Source organism: Sinohyriopsis cumingii, chromosome 13, assembly GCF_028554795.1.
Source record: "Sinohyriopsis cumingii isolate HCF-2022 chromosome 13, ASM2855479v2, whole genome shotgun sequence".
In the NCBI taxonomy this organism is placed as follows: Eukaryota; Metazoa; Mollusca; class Bivalvia; order Unionida; family Unionidae; genus Sinohyriopsis; species Sinohyriopsis cumingii.
In genome coordinates this window covers 16,958,925-16,967,147 of record NC_142973.1, presented here as the reverse complement: position 1 = coordinate 16,967,147, position 8,223 = coordinate 16,958,925, and the positions used below count along the sequence as shown (strand labels likewise).

The 8,223-nt window shown below is 39.0% G+C and overlaps 1 long non-coding RNA gene across 1 annotated transcript in view; it reads left to right on the top strand.

Annotated features, from left to right (window-relative positions):
- The first annotated feature begins 7,641 nt into the window (after nucleotides 1-7,641).
- LOC149784992 (uncharacterized) overlaps nucleotides 7,642-8,223 on the top strand; it is a 5,170-nt gene continuing 4,588 nt past the window's right edge. Inside the window, exon 1 of the long non-coding RNA XR_016413478.1 lies at nucleotides 7,642-7,953. This is a non-coding gene — a long non-coding RNA (uncharacterized LOC149784992). The remainder of the gene's footprint in view (nucleotides 7,954-8,223) is intronic.

Here is an 8,223-nt window from a genome sequence, read left to right as displayed (position 1 = left end):
AGCGAAAATCCAAAAGGCACTATTAGTATTGCGAAAATTTATCTAGCGACTTTGACTCTATCCTCACCCGTTATTCCGGCAAATGACAAGCTGATTTTACTGGGTGATTTCAACGTCAGACTTGGAATGGACCAAGCTCAGTGGAGTAGTGTGATCGGGAAACATGGGGTTGGAAAAATGAACAGTAATGGCCTGCTTCTACTGAGCAAATGTGCTGAACACAACCTTGGGATCTCCAAAACCATATTTAGACAAGCGGACAAGTACAAGACATCGCAGATGCACCAAAAGGTCTAAGCATTTGCACCTCATAGACTAGGTCATCACTAAGCGGATTGACATAAGAAATGTCCACTTCACTAGAGCTATGCACGGAGCAGGGTGCTGGACTGACCACAGACTTTGTCCGAACCATGCTTAACCTACACATTATCCCTCACCACTACAAGCGACCCAAAAAGGTGAGACCTGTCTTCAACACAAGCAAGTCACAGCAAACGGAGCACAAGCAGGAGTTCCATATCAAGCAGGGTAACAAGCTGTCTACCAAAGGACCACTAACTGGAGGCCAAATTGAAAATAGACTCAGTTCAAAGGAAACAACTATATCAGTTCTGCGTCACAGTACAAGAAACAACCAGGAATTGTATGATGAGAACGTCAAGATCCTGATTGAAGAAAAGAACAAGGCATACACGAAAAGAAAAACCAAAACTAAATCTCCAAGACAGACAAATTCAAGTATCTGCTGGCAAGGGCTCAGCGGGAACTTAGCAAAATGCAAGATCGATGGCGGGGAGATGAGGCTGAGGAAATCCAAAAATCAACAATATGCTGATAATGAAGAACTCCAAAATGTCCTTGACTGCCGTTGAAGCTGTTTATGGCCCTTCCAGATCAGGATCCATCCCTCTGCTCTCAGAAGATGGCACACAGCTGTCAAAGGCACAGGAAGAATATAAGCAAGGAATACTTTTGCAAGCTCTAAAAATCGGCCATAAACTGTCGATATGGCAAAACTGCAATAAATCCATCATAGACCATTCTGCGAAGAGTTGGATTTGCCCCCATCCGAGAAAGAGGTGTGGCAGGCCATTGAACAGATGAACTGCAGCAGAGCACCGAGTAAAGACGGAATCCCTGCAAAGGTATTCAAGGCTCTTTGCATAGAAGCATTTGCAGCTTTCCATGACATCCTCACCAGCATCTATGACGAGGAGGAGATGCCTGCAGATCTACAAGACACCACCATTTCATCACTATGCAACAATAAAGCCGCTAGATCTAACTGCAACAGCTATAGAGTAATTTCTCTGTTCTCCATTGTAGGGAAAATTCTTTCCCATACCATCTCGAACAGACTTGTCAGATTCATCTCAGAGGAACTGCTACATTAATCACAGTGCGGATTCTGTCCAGGCCGCAGATTCTTGAATATGTTTCTATGGCATCCAGGCTGTTTGGTCTGACAATAAGCCTGGATAAAACAGCTACTACTTCAGCTAGCCCTTTACACAAACCCTCCACAACCCACCATCAAGATCGAGGGGAGACCGTTGAAGAACGTGGGAGTGTCTTCAGATGGGTCTCTGGACAATGATAATCAGTCAGAAACCTGAAAGCAAGTCAAGCCCTAGGAAGACTTCGTGTCAGAGTCCTGCAGTAAAAATACATTCGGATGCCCACCAAGCTGAAGGTCTATAAAGCTGTCGTCCTCACCTCCCTGCTCCACGTTGTGTAACCTGGACTGTATAATACTTGCACGTGAAGCAACTGGAGCAGTTCCACTTGCGTCACTATGTACAATCATGCACCTCCGATGGCAAGACAGGGTGTCCAATTTAGAAGTCCTCAACAGGGCCGGTGTTCTGAACAGTGAGGCACTGCTGCTGAAAGCCCAGCTTTGATAGTCTGGTCTCGTCATTCGGATGGAAAAGACCAGAATACCGAGACAGCTCTTCTATTGTGAGCTCAAGAATGGAATGCGGAAACTAGGGCACCCCAGGAAAAAGTACGAAGAAAAACTTGAAAGTCTTGAAATACTTGAATGGAAGTTAATGTCTTGAGTACACTTGAATGATGAGACATGTCTTAATAATACATGAACGGGGAGACATGTCTTAAGAATATTTGAATGGGAAACATGTCTTAAGAATACTTGAATGGAAGACATGTCGTAAGAATATTGGAATGTGAGACATGTCTTAAGACTATCTGAATGGGAGACAAGTCTTACGAATACTTGAATGATGAGACGTGTTATATATATATCTATATTTTTTTGTAACTCCTGGTACTTGGTTTTATCTAATCGTTATCTTTCTTATTCATGGGTGAAATGTGTATAGACTATCTTTTGTTATAAATTGTACGGGACCTGGCTCTGTTAAGAACGCAAATTGTCGTAGGATGTATAAATAGATGTTTACTTATGTGTTGACAATTAGTAATAATAATCGTAATAATAAGACGTAAAATGGCACCTATAACGTAGTTTCTTAATGACTGATGGGGTATGGAAGTTTCGAGAATAATTCTGTTTTTTCATTGGTTGTGCAAGTTCAAGTGAATATGCTTAGTTCATCCAAAAATCAATAGTATATGACGCTACGTTGGGTCTATTGTGTAATACAGTTGCAATATACAATGTACATAAGGAGGAAATGAAGTATTCTTTTTCATTCCCATTTCTGGAGTCATTCACACTTTTTGTGTTCTTGACGTAAGTCTGCAGACGTGTTTTATGATGTACTTGGAGATTTTTCGAGAGGAATAAAAAATTGTTTTGACTGTTCGGTGTAATAGACAGTGCTCATAATTTGGACAATACTATTATTCTAGAACTGTTATAAATTATTCAAAAAAATTATAGACAACGCCATCTTGACGATGTCACGGTTCTTGGAGGACCAGTTCATTTCCGGTATAGATAACTATAAGGTTCTCTTCATTCGTTTGGCACTTTCATAAACTTTTTTAAGGACTAATTTGGATTCACTTCATTATACTGTAAGTTCGTCTCACATTTTTCATTTATTATTTTAATAATTAAGTTGTTTGTTAAGTTTCACAAAACTTGTTGGTTTTGCTTCTTTTCTGTTACTTAAGTTTGTGACCATAGAGTCGTAACACGTCTTAAGAATAATTGAATGGGGAGTCATGTATTAAGAATAATTGAATGGGGAGTCATTTCTTAAGAATACTTGAATGGGGAGTAATGCCTTAGGAATACTTGAATGGGTAGTCATATTTTAAGAATACTTCAATGGGGAGTCATGTTTTAAGAATACTGCAGTGGGGAGTCATGCCTTAAGAATACTTGAATGGGGAGACATGTATTAAGAATAATTGAATGGGGAGTCATTTCTTAAGAATACTTGAATGGGGAGTAATGCCTTAGGAATACTTGAATGGGTAGTCATATTTTAAGAATACTTCAATGGGAAGTCATGTTTTAAGAATGCTTCAGTGGGGAGTCATGTCTTAAGAATACTTCAATGGGGAGTCAGTTCTTAAGAATATTTCAATGGGTATACATATATTAAGAATACTTGCTAATGCAGACATACGCTGACAACATTTTTACAGCAAAAGTGCGTCGCAAATACATGGATAAGCAGAAGATCCTTGATAAAACTTAAACAAGCAATAATAGATTGAGAGTGCTTGGACAGATAGAGGCGTCTTGAGAATACATAGACAGGCAAACGTAGTTTGTTAATAATTGGACGGACAGAAAGAAATTCCTTGATAATAATAGGACGGGGAAAAATTGGTTTTAAAATACTTAGACGGGCAAATGTGCTTTGAGAATACTCGAACAGGCAGGAGTGCCGTGACAAAATGTAAACCGGCAAAAGCAGTTTGAGAATATTTGGATGGACATAAGTGCCTTGAGAATACATGGATGGACATAAGGGCCTTGATAATACTTGGATGGACATAAGTGCCTTGATAATACTTGGATGGACATAAGGGCCTTGAGAATACTTGGATGGACATACGTGCCTTGAAAATACTTGGATGGACACAAGTGCCTTGATAATACTTGGATGGACATAAGGGCCTTGATAATACTTGGATGGACATAAGTGCCTTGAGAATACATGGATGGACATAAGTGCCTTGAGAATACTTGGATGGACATACGTGCCTTGAGAATACTTGGATGGACATACGTGCCTTGAGAATACTTGGATGGACATACGTGCCTTGAGAATACTTGGATGGACATACGGGCCTTGAGAATACATGGATGGACATAAGTGCCTTGATAATACTTGGATGGACATAAGTGCCTTGAGAATACTTGGATGGACATAAGGGCCTTGAGAATACTTGGATGGACATAAGTGCCTTGAGAATACTTGGATGGACATAAGTGCCTTGATAATACTTGGATGGACATAAGGGCCTTGAGAATACTTGGATGGACATACGTGCCTTGAGAATACTTGGATGGACATAAGTGCCTTGATAATACTTGGATGGACATAAGTGGACATAAGGGCCTTGAGAAAACTTGGATGGACATAAGGGCCTTGAGAATGCATGGATGGACATAAGTGCCTTGATAATACTTGGATGGACATAAGTGCCTTGATAATACTTGGATGGACATAAGGGCCTTGAGAATACATGGATGGACATAAGTGCCTTGATAATACTTGGATGGACATAAGTGCCTTGATAATACTTGGATGGACATACGTGCCTTGATGATACTTGGATGGACATAAGTGCCTTGAGAATACTTGGATGGACATAAGGGCCTTGATAATACTTGGATGGACATAAGGGCCTTGAGAATACATGGATGGACATAAGTGCCTTGATAATACTTGGATGGACATAAGGGCCTTGAGAATACTTGGATGGACATACGTGCCTTGAGAATACTTGGATGGACATAAGTGCCTTGATAATACTTGGATGGACATAAGGGCCTTGAGAATACTTGGATGGACATAAGGGCCTTGATAATACTTGGATGGACATAAGTGCCTTGATAATACTTGGATGGACATAAGGGCCTTGAGAATACATGGATGGACATAAGTGCCTTGAGAATACTTGGATGGACATAAGGGCCTTGAGAATACTTGGATGGACATACGTGCCTTGATGATACTTGGATGGACATAAGGGCCTTGAGAATACTTGGATGGACATACGTGCCTTGATAATACTTGGATGGACATAAGGGCCTTGAGAATACATGGATAGGCATACGTGCCTTGATAATACTTGGATGGACATAAGTGCCTTGATAATACTTGGATGGACATAAGGGCCTTGAGAATACTTGGATAGACATACGTGCCTTGATAATACTTGGATGGACATAAGTGCCTTGATAATACTTGGACTGGCAAAAGTAGTTTAAGAATAAATGGACAGGCAAAAGTGTTTTGATAATATTTGGACAGGCAGAAGTACCTTGACAATAATTGGACGTTCAAAAGTGTTTTGAAAATACTTGAATGGGCAGAAGTGTCGCCAGAATACTTGATTGGGCAGCAGTACCTTGATAATACATGCACATGTACAAATGTATTGGTATTGCTTAAAAAGCTAAAGTGCCTTGAGAATATATTGACAGGCAAAAGAACCTTGAGAATAAGCAATCGAGATTTGGTAATATGTGAACAGACAGAAGTGCCTTGAGAATATACTGACAGGCAGCAGTACCTTCATGGTATTGGAATTGTCCAGAGTAATAAGATAATGTTTGGACAGTCATATGTACCTTTAGATTCCTTGGACAGTCATATGTACCTTTAGATTCCTTGGACAATCATATGTACCTTTAGATTCCGTGGACAGTCATAAGTACCTTTAGATTCCTTGGACAGTCATATATGTACCTTTAGATTCCTTGGACAGTCAGAAGTGACATGCGAATATTTGGTCTGACAGTAATGCTTTGATAGTATTTGATAATATTCCAAGCCTGATACGGTAAATTAACGCTGATACCCTTTCCAAGCCTGATTCAAGTAAATTAACTTTTTTACCCTTCCAACCCTAATACCAGTAAATTAACTCAAGATCACAGAGGTGCAAGGCTCTTCTTCTTCTTATTATTATTATTGTGATGTGATTTTGATTTTTAATGTAGCTTTAACATTTTTTCAGTCATATCGCTATTATACCTGCATTGTGGCAGTTTATAGTGATGTCTAGCACTGGGGCATCATGCCGCAGACATGTAGCATGATGTCCCACCCAGTCACATTATCCTGACACCAGGCCGACCAGTCCTAAAACTAACCTCTTAATGTTGAACGCCAAGCGAGGCAGCTGTGAGTACCATTTTTGTAAGCCTCTGGTATGACTCGGCCGGGGATCGAAACCACGACCTCCCGCATCCGAGGCGGACGCTCTAACCACTAGGCCACTGGAGAGTTAATTATTATTATTATTATTATTATTATTATTATGTTGATGTTAAATATATCAATGATTTTTGTATTTCGGAAAATAGTGAAATGCAAGAGATGCGCATGCACTCTCCTTATCTGCCAGTATTGTTCCATTATCATGACCAAACATATCAACATTCTAACCAACTTTGTTCATTCCATCAGAAACGTAATGTGTAAATTTCGTTCTTATTTTGCAAATCCCAATCTGGTTCCAGCAAACCAGGTTTGGCATCCTTTTCATTTATTTTTCTTATATTTTTGGAAGGGGGTGGCGGTATAAATACATCCAGTCAAAGGTGACTAGGTGACTAACATGGAGCTGGAAAAATAAATTTGGTATGCAATAGTTTTTATACATTTTTCTGAAAGCCCTTACCTTTACCTATTTACTTGAAAAAAAAGTTTAAGTCTTTAAAGTTGTGATGTACCTTTCCTTTATGTAAAATTAACAATATTCCCAAAACGTTTGGAATATTATGAAAATAAAATTTACATCCTCGGAATACAAATATGAAATAGCTACCTATGGTATGAGTAGATGTGACTAGATATCGTTCTAAATTGAGAATAATAATAATAAAAAAATACTTTTAAAAATAGCCATTTCAACATAATTTTAATTGAGATAATGAAGTTCCTAGGTACTAAACCGCAACTACAGGAATCATCTCTGACGCAGCCACAAATTATCATTTGGGGTTCTGGCTGCCACGCAAGTGTATGTTCAACAACCTGCGTTTAAAAAAAAAAACGCACTATGGTTCGACTAAGATAAGGAACCTGTCTTGTCTAGAACTAATCGACGGGGCGACTAAGATAAGTGCGCAAAATGATGATGTAAATATTGTTGTAAACCCAATATGGTATAGTCAAACTGTAGGGACAGCCGATAGCATTGTTCTGTTATTAGTAACACATTAGTCACAATTAATTAATTATTGCAGATTAAAGATTTGAGATACCACATTTTTCCATCTTGGTTATTAGTAAACATCGATAATCAAGTTCTCAGTATTTCTAATTATCCAAATGGTTGATGTATTATCGGTATTATGTAATCAACGTATACCCTATTATTTTAACATGCAAACTGAACTCAACACATTGTGTTCGCTGCTGCCGATTTATCTCCGTGAGCTATATAGTTCTAGTTCCACGCGGATAAACTAATGTAAATAAACAGAGGACCGGTCTGGTATGGACTGTAAACATGTACACTGTATGCAGTGCCTACGGGGGGTGTACATTGCGATTACTTCTGAAACGACACCTACAACCCATGAACCTGAATCAAGGTTATTGTTATGGTTTGTTTACAACCGTTTTTGCTGTTCACAAACCTCATTTAACTTTTGTTGATATGTAAACCAGGAGAATATGAGGTTTGTCAACAATCGTTGCTAAACCACTATCCCAGATTCCGGACAATGGCAGTTCATCAATGGCATATTCTGTAACGTTATTACCGCGTGCACAATTGCACGGATAGCGACAACCAGTTTAAATCCCTGTGTGGATTCATTCGGTTTGTATATTTACGTTATTTTACCTATGTGGACCTATACTGTTTCTTGTCATTGGCAATTCCAGAAAAATGACCATTACCCTCAGTTGTCCTTTACATAGCGGAGTCTTTTTATTGTAGATGTCACCACTTTATGGATACAATATTTACGCCCTTAATTGCAAAGAAAAACATGGTCAGAAATATTTTCATACTATTCTTTTCACTATTACAAGGTAACATGTTTCGTAATTCACGTACATGCTGATGAAACAATCTGGCTGAAAAAGT